Here is an 11,727-nt window from a genome sequence, read left to right as displayed (position 1 = left end):
CGGGAGCGCCGCCGCACTCCCAAGCGGTGCACTGTAGCAGTGCACCACCGGGCCGGCCCAGGTGTTAGTATTTTTAAAAGCTAAAAGCAGGTGGTTTTAATGTGCAGCCAGGATTGATAACCATTTCCCTAGGGCTTTATAACTAAGACTCCTCTCTACCTCTGGTTAGTTTTTGCTGTGCCTAACTCTAAACTGATCTCGGCTGATTGCTTCCTCCTCACTTGAAGTTCCCAGAATTCTGTTCAACTTCAGCCAAGACATTCATGACAATGTACCTGTTCCCTACCACTGATTTCCCTCCATTGCTGGTTGCTCCCATGGTAGAGTCTTTTACATAAATCCCCTACACTGCCCCACCTACACAACCTTCTCAGAGTCAACTGCATATCCTAAATGAAATATTAGTGTTGAATAAAATTACAGGAGGAGGCCATTGTTTTGGACGAAGTTCCTACACTAGCCCCCAATAGACCAGACTAAAATCCAAAATGGAAACACTGCTGCTAAGTTTCACCTCACTTAGTTTATCGTCTGATTTTTGCAGAAATCAGGAGAAAAAGACAACAGCCAATTTCCCAAATGGGCCAGTTTAAATCTTCAATAGATATGATAATGAAGTTCCCTCTGCTTTAATCCTTACACAAGAGATAGCCTCAAGTAACCTGATGTTAACTAGTCAGTTATTTTTATATTGTTCTGTCTTCCTGTCTCCACCTTACAAGGAAAGTAACTTTGAAATGACATGACTAAGCCACTTTTTGTTCTTTGTTCTGTATTCTTCTGCCTTTTTCTGTCTGTAAAATCAAGCTCTTTTGCTCAACTCACTGGAACACTTACTCTATTTTATGGAATAACGTGTTGCCCATTCTAGAATCACAATAATCTGTATTCTTCTGCCTTTTTCTGTCTGTAAAATCAAGCTCTTTTGCTCAGCTCACTGGAACACTTACTCTATTTTATGGAATAACGTGTTGCCCATTCTAGAATCACAATAAAACCAATTGAGATCTTAACTAAGTTTCTTTGTAATTTCACCTTTGACTAGGAAGTAAGATGGTTGGTTGCTGTGATACAGATGATCCACCCTTGAAATATTCTCTATACCAACCATTTAGTTACTATCTACTATGTGCCAAGCACTATGTTAGCACTTTGTATAACCCAAATATAATCTGGAGCCCCACATAATCCGGTCTTTGTGAAATGTCCCATGAAAGAAAACCTAGCACAGTAGCCAACAGCATTTAAAAGCAATTATAATCTTTATTGATCTCTTGGCATAATATGACTAATTATTAATCCATGACAGCCCTTATTAAATAGCTCTTTTGACATTCCTCTGGCTCTCGTAAGTTGCATGTCATAGCTTCCCTTGGGTTCTCTATCCATGCGTCAAATCAACTTCTCATCCCCAAGTCCACCCTCTAACTGAGCCCATCGCTTCCTTTCTTCCCCTCTCTCTTTCCTTCTGCTTCTATTTTTCTCTTTCTTAAGTAACTCTTGGCTGTTTGAGAGTCATGTTTTTTTCCTGCAGTTTTTCTCTCTCTCCCTCGACCACTATACACACACAAGCTCAGATTGTGATTCTGAACTGCTGCAAGAGCCCTGCACTGAGTTGCAAGACTCCAAAGACAAGTTCTTTAGTAGATAAATGTGGATGGATGGGGCCAGGGAGGATGGAAAAATTGTTTAATATAATTTATTTTATCTTCATAACATATAGATGTCATCTCATTCAACCCTCAGTAAAGCTCTATGAGGCAGGTGTTACAATCCTCATTCCACAGATAAGGAAACAATGATGGAGGGAGACTAATCAACTCCACAGAAGCAAGATTTGAACCCAGGTCTGTCTCACTCCTAACCTTTAAGTCAGCCAGCTCCTCAAATGGCTTTTGAGAGGGACTCCTGAGCCCCCTGGGCTTGGTATGTAAAGAACTGGGAGCCATGAGCATGGAAGACCAGCAGGTCTGGGCTGCCCAGCACCTGCCAGCTGTTTCTCTGACACTGCATGGATCTAACTGCCAAGACTCCCCTTACAGAAACAGCCTCAAACTCTTCCTGCTCCCAGCGATGGCTGTTAATCTCAGCACCAGTTAGCAACTAATGAGGCAGAAAGGGTTAATTCCAGATCCCCAGTGCAACAGCACAAATCTATCCTGGAGAATTCCCCTTTTTATAGTCACAAGAACCTTGTTTTTCCCTTCCCTTTCTTCCCTTTAGGCAGACCAAAGGCAGGACGGTGGCCCCAGGGGAAGGGGTTCCTGCAGCATGGTTACTATCCATAGCATTAGCAACTTCGGGCCATTTTCTTCCCGTTTGCTTCCCCCTCCTGGCACTAAAACCTCATTAGAGCTCTGACAGAAGAGAAATGGCTGGCATGAGGAGAGAAACTCAAAACCTGGCCACGGTGGTGGATGGGTGCCACGCAAGCTTGAGACCCATCCCGACCCACCCAGCGCCTTTCCATACTATAGGAGCTAGACTTCACAGCCTTTCCTTCGTGTTTAGAGTCATTCACACCTGGATAGGACAGCAATTTTCCTGAGTCCTATCTCAGAAGCCACAGTCTGCTGAACAAATGAATAGCGTAAATGAGACTGGGGAGTGGGGGAGTGTTTAACCTAGTTAAGAGAATCTCTTTTCTCAAGCACTTTAATGCTTTCCCTTTGCAGAGTCGAGAATGACTTGCCGAGTACCAAGCTGTCCAATAGGGGCCTCTTGGGGCCTCCAGTAGATGGCACTGTGTTCTTATTACAGTAGGCCCCACAGTCACTAGGAGGAGGCAACACTGCTCAGGGAAAGCCCCCCCCCCGCCTCCCCCAGCAGAGACTAAGAGACCCAGCTCCTAGACCGTACTCTGCTCCAAGTGGATACAAGGTCTCGTTCCTTCTGGGCCTCTGAGTCTTTATCTGGAAGGTAAGAAAGCTGGATAGATGATTTCTGAGATCTATTGTTGACCCCGCATGCACTCAGAGTTTTTTGTCGTATCGTAAAACCTTTTAAGAATCTGATTAATTCCATCAACACTTCCTGAGCACTTGCTGTGTGCCAGGACTGTGCTGGATGTCAGAGATATCCCCGTGCATTAGGAAGTCACAGGCCCTCCCCTCACGGATTGTCTTGCGCAATGTACATCCTTGTTACCCTGAGTGAGATACTTACACACCTATATGTCCAAACTTGTGTAAATATTCAGGAAGGTCCTAGACCCACTGAGTCCCACCCAGCTCCTCAGATGACTGAATCCTGGTTTACATTACCTCTAAGGTTTCCTCCAGCCCTAATTATTTATGTTATAGAAAAATATTTTTTTCATCAAATGTTCTTTATGTTAATTGTAAGTGATACAGTATAAAGCCACTGTGGCAGGAGGCTAGGAGTCAGATGTGAGTTTTAGATCTAACGCGCTAATCATTTAGCCAGGGGCGTTGGGCAAACCACCTAATCTCTTGGAGCCTCAGTTTCCTTATCAATAAAATGGGGATAAAAATGCTGTTCTCATGTATGTCACCAAAATGATGCAAGGATCAAGTGAAACTATATATCCAAAAGGGCTTCAGAGAGTATAAAAACCTATAGGAGTATAAAATGCTGATGCTGTCTTTACAAGGACCGTTTCTCTGTCATAACACCTAGGCAACTTTGTCTAAGAAGCTTCACATCTCAGCCTCAGCTTCCACATCTGTGAAATGGGCATGGTGGGTTTGACCTCACAGAATTCAGAGGGCTAGAGATTGTCTATGCAAAGTGAACTTTTGAGGACTCAGTGTACAGAAAGGGCTTAGCAAACGACAACTATTTGTTGCTGTTGTGCAATCACTGGGCTTGGAGTCTTGTAATAACAGTTTGCTGGTATTTTCTTCAGAGACTGTGGAAGCCAGTCTTCCTTTCTCAGCCACCTTCACCCCTGGACTGCATGTCAAGGTGCATATTCCCAATAGCAGCACGTCTACCCTGAGGTCTTAATGAGAACCAGGAGCCCTGCAGCAGCTAGAAGGTGCAGCCACTAGCCATGCATGAAGTTAATTTAGCTTCTGTAAATGTCTGGCAGTTTGGGGAGCAGGAGACAGGCTTGGCCCACATAGATGATCTGTGCTTTGCCTTGGAAATGATGGGGGAGAAACAGCCCTCCCAAACCGAGGATTTTCATTCCTGCAGAGACTGCACCCAAACCGGGGGAGACTCATTGTTGTCTGGGTTTGTTTTCATCTTAAGTTGGAAAGGATTTCAAAAACAATCATTTCATTGTTTTTCTACTCACTGCTAACTCAATAAAAGTGGTTCTTTTAATTAATTTTGTTGTTTCTCATTGTGCTCATTTTGAACTAAATAAAAATGTTCTTTTTACTCTCTCCGTGGCTTTTGCAGCCTCTGGTCAAGTTATTCTCAGCTTTCATCAACTCCCCAAATGTCAGAGGTGGATGGGATCTCAGAGATCATTTAATCCAATCCACCTCATTTTGCAGATGAGGAAACCAAAGCCTGGAGAGGGTCTATTGAAGGTCATGCACTGAATCAGTGGCTGGGTTAGGATCCAAACCCAGATGGGAAAGTCTCAGCCGTGCAGTTAACATCTGACAGTTTTTGCACAGACTGTGTTAGAACATATCTCAAAGAATGGCAGTTGAAAAGAAGTGGTTTGATGCTATTTTCTTTTAATTTAAACAGATATACATTTATACACACACACACACAGAGGATGATTATTTTTATAGCTGAAGCTATTCTCCCATTTAAAAATGAATAGATGAGTTCCTGGACATTTTGTTATAAAGCAACTTTCTATTTCAACAACCCCTTTCTTCCTATTGATTTTCTTCATAAAATCAAAGCAGTAGACTGTTGTAGAAAGAAAATTGGCCTCTGGATTTAACAAAATTACCCAGGAATGGGGTAATCCACTCTAAATACAAGTTTAAGGAGAAAATGAAAGTGTTCCAATGAAATACTAATAAGAACTGGAAAATATTAACAATACCTGGTGCTGAAAATGATAAAGCAAAAATAAGAGAAGTGATAATGTAGTCCAACACCAAAAGAACGTGGCAGTCTTGTATTCTGCTCACCCGGCTTCCTACCTTCCTCCCACTGGCAAAGATGTACTCCTCGGAGAAGTAGGAATTAGCAGAGTTTCCCCTCAGCTGCAAATACCATGACACCTTCAAGTTTCCACCTGAAGGAGTTCTTTGGAGGCTTCTCTACTTCGTCATTTACATTCACGGGCATTTTCCACTTATTTGTCTCTGGTTATGTGGCCATGGGTTTTATGCCCTCATGAGTCAGACTTCTCGTGAGGATGGGTGCTGCTCCCAATATCCATTTAGTTGCCACCTCTTTGAGAAAACTTTCCCTGATTCCTATAGTCAGACATTATCTCTCCTTCCCTGGACCAACCTGAGCACTTTATCTGGAACTCTCTTGGGGCCCTGAGGACGAGTTGTATATTATTTCAGTTCAGATACTTGCTGTTTCACATACTGCTAGCTCTTTCAGGTCTGAGGCCGTGCCTGATTTCCATTTAAAGGGGATAATGGGAAAAGTGTAGGATTTGGAGACCGAAGGCATGAGCTCTAGTGCTAGCTCTGTTGTTAACACACCTGCCATTGTCTTGTTGATGTATTCCTGCACTTCCTTACCAGCTCTCGCCTGCACTGCGAGGTGGGGGTTTTCTCTCCTTCACTCACTGCTGGACCTAGGACCTAGACCAGTGCTTTACTCATTGATTAATGAATAAAGAGGATTTTCATTGACTGGATTCCTGAAAGGAGGGGCAGATTTGGGCCATGATATTGTGTCTTCTGTCACATCTTCACCTTTAAAGTAGGAATAACAATAACCATCATTCCTTATATGCATTATTTTACATCAACTGGACCATTCGCTCTTAGAAACAGCTGAGGAAGGCAAGTATCATTATCAATTCCACTTATCCTATGAGGAAAATGAGGTTCAGAGATAAGTGAGTTTACACAGTCTGAAATGAATGAAGCAGAGTCTGGAACAGGGGTCATCAATACTGAATTCAGTGTATCAGTGGATGCTATCTTTCAAAAATGTAAGAAAGAGAGAAATTGAACGAATAAAGCCCCCATGGTAGAATTCATTGCCCTCTGGCATTAGAAGTAGAGATATCTTAGTTTGAGAGAAGTCCCTTGGGCACAGGCATGTTCAACCCACTCTCATTCCGTGGGGGCTAATGCCGGACCAGAGACTTTGTGCTACATATCAGAGAGAATCCCCTCTTCTTTCAAATAAAGCCCCCATGGTAGAATTCATTGCCCTCTGGCATTAGAAGTAGAGATATCTTAGTTTGAGAGAAGTCCCTTAGGCACAGGCATGTTCAACCCACTCTCATTCCATGGGGGCTAATGCCGGACCAGAGACTTTGTGCTACATATCAGAGAGAATCCCCTCTTCTTTCTTTGTGATTCCTAATGTATGCTTGTTGGAGACACTATGTTTTTTCGACAAACCATATTTTCAGAAGCTATTGTTCTAGTAGCTATATTAATTGCTGTGGCTGACAAACCTGAGCCCCACACTCAAGGAGTATATAGTCTGGTTGGTGCATGAAGGTGTTACATTTGAGTCAACCCTGCACCATCTATATTCGCTTCTAGCTATGGATTTATTCTTTTAATAATGCATGGATGCAATCTCATTTACATACTCCACTAGGAACATTTTCTACAAGCAGCTGTACACCATAGCTTCACAGGAGAGATATCTTGAGTTACAAAAATTGGAAGGCATTTTTGGAGTAGATGAGAGCTGGCTCCCACAGGTGTTCCTGGAGATGAGCCTAGATCTTCAGTGAATAAATGAAATCTTCTCCCCGCAGGGAAATGCTCTGCTCCTCCACCATCGCTGCCCTGCGCTCATCACACACAGACAGCAAGTCATCTTCTTGGACTGAATATTTCTGGCTCCAACTCCTGCCACTCTCCCTGTCTCTCACTCAGCTCTCATTGCTGTTCCTCAAACACACCTGGTACTTTCCTACCCCAGGGCCTTTGCACAGGCCTTTCCCTCTGCCTGGAATACTTTTCCCTAGCCAGCCACATTGCTCACTCTCTTATCTTCTCAAAGTCTTAGTCTTTGTTCGCATGAGGGCTTCCCTGACCAACCCCCATCCTACGCTCAAAATTTAAACCAGTCCTCACTATGTTGCATTCTCCAACCGCCTTTCTTTATTTTCCTCCATATCACTTTCCCCATCTTATAAATTATACATTTACTTGTCTATTTTCATTGTCTACATTCTAGAAGGTAGGAAGTCTCGATTAAAATAAATATTTTTGTTTGTTTTCTCTATTGCTGCCACCCAGTGCCTAGAATGTTGCCTGGCAAAAAGTAGAAATTCAATAAAAGAATGAATGAATTCTCTGAGAAATGTCTCACAACACTGGTACCCAACTACTTCTATCTGAATTGGTATAGCTCTTCCTAGTTTATGAAGCATGTTTGTATCAATAATCTTTTTTAATCCCCTTGCTATGGACTGAATTGTGTTACCCCCAAATTTATATACGTTGAAGCCCTAACTCCCAGTGTGACTGTAGCTAGAGATAGGGTCTTTTGGAGGTAATTGAGGTTAAATGAGATCATGGAGGTGGGGCTCTAATCTGATGTCTTGTGACTGTGGCTTTTTAAGTAGTGGGAAAAGAAGACAGATACCTTTCTCCTTTCCCCGGTATGTGAGGACACAGTGAGAAGGTAGCCATCTGCAAGCTAGCAAGAGAACCAGACACTGGACCAGCTGACACCTTGATCTTGGACTTACAGGCTCTAGAACCATCAGAAATATGCTTCTGTTGTTTAAGACACCCAGTCTATGGTGTTTTGTTACAGCAGCCAGAGCAGACTGAAACATATACAGAATACACCCTTCCAGGCAGGTTTGATCATCCCATTTTCAGTAAGCAGCAGCTGAGGCCCAGAGAAACTGAAGGATTTTCCCTAAGTTCACAAAAGTAGTAATAGGTCTGCTCTGATTCCACTGTAGCAGGCTGCCTGACCCAGAATGCAGTCAAACCCAGAGCCTGAACCCCACACGCTTAGCTCTTCCCTGCATAGCTGTGGACACGCACCAGTGTCCACCTGCAAAAGGGCCTACAAAAGGAGATAACAACACTTTCAAACACATCCCTCATGGCGTGAAAGTTGTGAGGGGCTTAGCTCTTCCCTGCATAGCTGTGGACCCGCACCAGTGTCCACCTGCAAAAGTGCCTACAAAAGGAGATAACAACACTTTCAAACACATCCCTCATGGCGTGAAAGTTGTGAGGGCTTCTGATGAGCACATCACGTATAGGTCCAAGGAAAGAGTTTGCATTTTAATTGGAGAGCAAGGATTTCATGTACTTCTGCCTATCACCCCCCACCCCATAATCTATACCCTTCTGACACCACTTCAGCCTTTTAAAAAATCCATCCATACATCCTTAATCTACCCATTTAATATTTTTAAATGCCTACTAGATGAGTTAACACCATCCATGCAAATTTGATTTTATCACAGGGGACCAGCAAGAAGAGGTGGCCCAACTAACATTTATCAACAGCGACTTGTGATCCAGGTACTACATAGATACCCTGAATTTGTTTTCTTATTTAACCATCAAGCCAATTTTATATGGGATCCATCTTTCCATTACAGAAGTGGAAGCTGAGGCTTAGCCAGGGTAGGATGACATGTCCAAGGCTGTGGTGCTGCCAGGTGGCAGAGCCACATGGTCGTTGGGCTTCACAGCCTGAGTCTTCGCTATTGCATGATGCTGCAGGTGAGAGCCAAGAACCTAGAACTGTGTCAGGGCTAACTTCCAGTTTCCTCACCTCCTGCCTCCCCAGCCCTACCTCTCACCCCTTCAGAATTAGCTGGTTCCTGTCATTACTGAAGCAGACAAGTAGGTTTGAGGGAGAACCACCCAATGTAACACCACCAACAAAACATAACAAGAGTTAACCTCATTAACCACTCATCATGCAAATGCCACAGCTACCCTAGGAGGAAGCTACCACTATTGCCATCATTTTACAGGTGATGAAACAGAATATCAGAGAGATGAGTAATTTGCACAGGGTCACACAACCACTCCATGACAGAGCTGAGATGCAAATGTTAGTCTTTCCAAGGGGTAGCTTGGTCTAATGGGGAAATGGGAAAGCAGATAGCTAAATGAGGACAGATACCAAATGGGTCCACCAGTGTGAAGCACGATGCTAGGCTCTGAAGGGGTGCATAAAAGAGTGAACGAGTTTGCGGTGCTCTGCAGAGACAGAGGAGGGTTTCACAACCCAAGAGCTGAACTTAGGCAAACTGGTGTGGAGTCCACAAGACATCCTTTGGAGTTCCAGGCACAATACCACTGTGACTGATGCTAGGCTCTGAAGGGGTGCATAAAAGAGTGAACGAGTTTGCGGTGCTCTGCAGAGACAGAGGAGGGTTTCACAACCCAAGAGCTGAACTTGGGCAAACTGGTGTGGAGTCCACAAGACATCCTTTGGAGTTCCAGGCACAATACCACTGTGACTATCAGAAATTCTGTCCCAACCATCCTGGGTAGAGGGCAGAAGAAGAGACTGGTTGGAGAGCCCAGGAGAGGCTCTGAGCATGCAGCCGACAGTCCTGGATCATGACAAGAGCCTCTCAGCAGAGTTTTCAAATGCACTTCTACACAGTCACTCAGATGTGTCTTCTTTACAAGGTCATGTAATAAAACGAACAGGAACTTTAGCATCAAACCTGTTAAAAGCTCCGCTTCCCCTGATTATAAGCTCAGAGACCTTGGGAAATTGCACATCTCCCTGAGCTTCAGTTCCTCAGCTGTAACATGGGGATATCAATTTCCCTCATAAGGTGCCAGAGAAGTAAATAATATAACAAATGCAAAAACTCATAGCACATGGGTAACCCTCAAACCAGGTTAATTCTTCCCACCTCCCTGCTGAGATAGCACTTGTTGGGAGGTACTGGGGGGGGGGAGAAACAAAGAGTTGTTCATGCTTTTTATTGCTTTTTAGAAGTTTATGATTTAGTTGGGATGCAGGCTACAGGGATACAAGAAGAAACTAGCACAAGAAAGTAATATATATTACTATCACCAAAGTGGTCTACTGTATTCAATATGCCTCCCTCTTATCCATATTCTGGAATACACCTTTGAAAGCAATGCAAATCTGATCATGTCCCTTATGACCAAGAAATTATTCTCCTAGGCATATACCTGACAGAATATGTCAATATGTTCACCAAAAAGTATGTTTTCTAAACATCATTAGTCATTAGGGAATTATAAGGCAAGAATCACAGTGAGATCCCACCACACACTTATTAGAATATCCTAAACCAGGTTTTGGTAGGTATGTAGAGCAACTAAAAATCTCAAACACTGCTGGTAGGGATGTAAAATAGTACAAACACTTTGGAAATCAATTTAGCAGTTTCTTAAAAATGTAAGCTTACACATATAATACGACCCAGACATTTCACTCCTATGCATTTACTAATAAAAATGAAAGCACATATCCCCCAAATGACTTATATACAAATATTCATAACAGTTTTATTTGTTAGAATCCAAAACTGGAAACAGCCAAAACATCCCAATATGTGAAGGATAAGCAAACTGTGGTATATCCAGACGATGAAATACTACTCAGCAGTAAAAGAGGACAAACTATTATACACATAAACAGAAATAAATCTCAACATAATTATGCTGAATGAAAGAATCTAGACTAAACACTGTGTGATTCAATCCAAATAACTTTCTAGAAAATGCAAATTAGTGTATAGTAACAGAAAGCAGATCAATGGTTGCCTGGGGACAGGTGGGGTGTAGGGAGGACTGGAGGGAGGGATTCCAAAAGGGCATAATGAAACTTTGAGGGGCTATGAATTTGCCCGCTATCATGCCAATTATAATTTTCAATGCCAATTATAACTCAATAAGTCTATTTTTAAAGACATGTATGAGAATGTTTACAGCAGCTTTATTTATAATAGCCTCAAACTGGAAACAGTTTAAGTGTTCATCAACAGTAGAATAAATAAATGTTGATATATTGATATAACAGGATACTATACAGCAATGCAAATGAACAACCTACACTTATACACAACAACATGGATGATTCTCACAAACATAAGGCTGAGCAAAATAAATTAGACACAAAATAATATATAGCATATGATTCTACATGTAAAAAGTTAAAAAATACATATGAAAATAAATCATGGGACAAGGGATGAAAATGGTGGCAGGGGTAGGTCCCTTGATCTCTGTGATTAATTTAGGGCTGCATCCTCTTTGGACAATACATTAAGCTGTAGACTTTTGATTTCTACATTTTTCTCCATATATGCACTCTTTAATAAATATGTTTATTTTTAAAAGGGTTATTATAATGGTATGTGATAAAGGACCATGTTGATTGTGGCTAAAAAAAAGCCTTAAACCAAGGTGCTGAGGATGAAAGGAGCTGGGGAAAGAGGTGGGATGGAGGCAGGGGAAGGGGGCAGCAGTAATGAGATGAGGAGGTGGTGACAAAGAGGTCTGAGGCTGTGTAGCCAGGACTGGATAGCTAGGTACCTTTGGCTTGGCAGCAATTTTTCCATTCCTGCATGCCCCAAGATTTCAAATATATAAATTTTTAAACTTTGCATTTGTTTAGTGCTTTATAATTTATAATTTGCAAGGTTGCTGTACCCCCAAGGATAAG

This window comes from Galeopterus variegatus, unplaced genomic scaffold (assembly GCF_000696425.1).
Source record: "Galeopterus variegatus unplaced genomic scaffold, G_variegatus-3.0.2 Scaffold1082, whole genome shotgun sequence".
Lineage (NCBI taxonomy): Eukaryota > Metazoa > Chordata > Mammalia > Dermoptera > Cynocephalidae > Galeopterus > Galeopterus variegatus.
Note: the sequence above shows the minus strand (reverse complement) of the source record.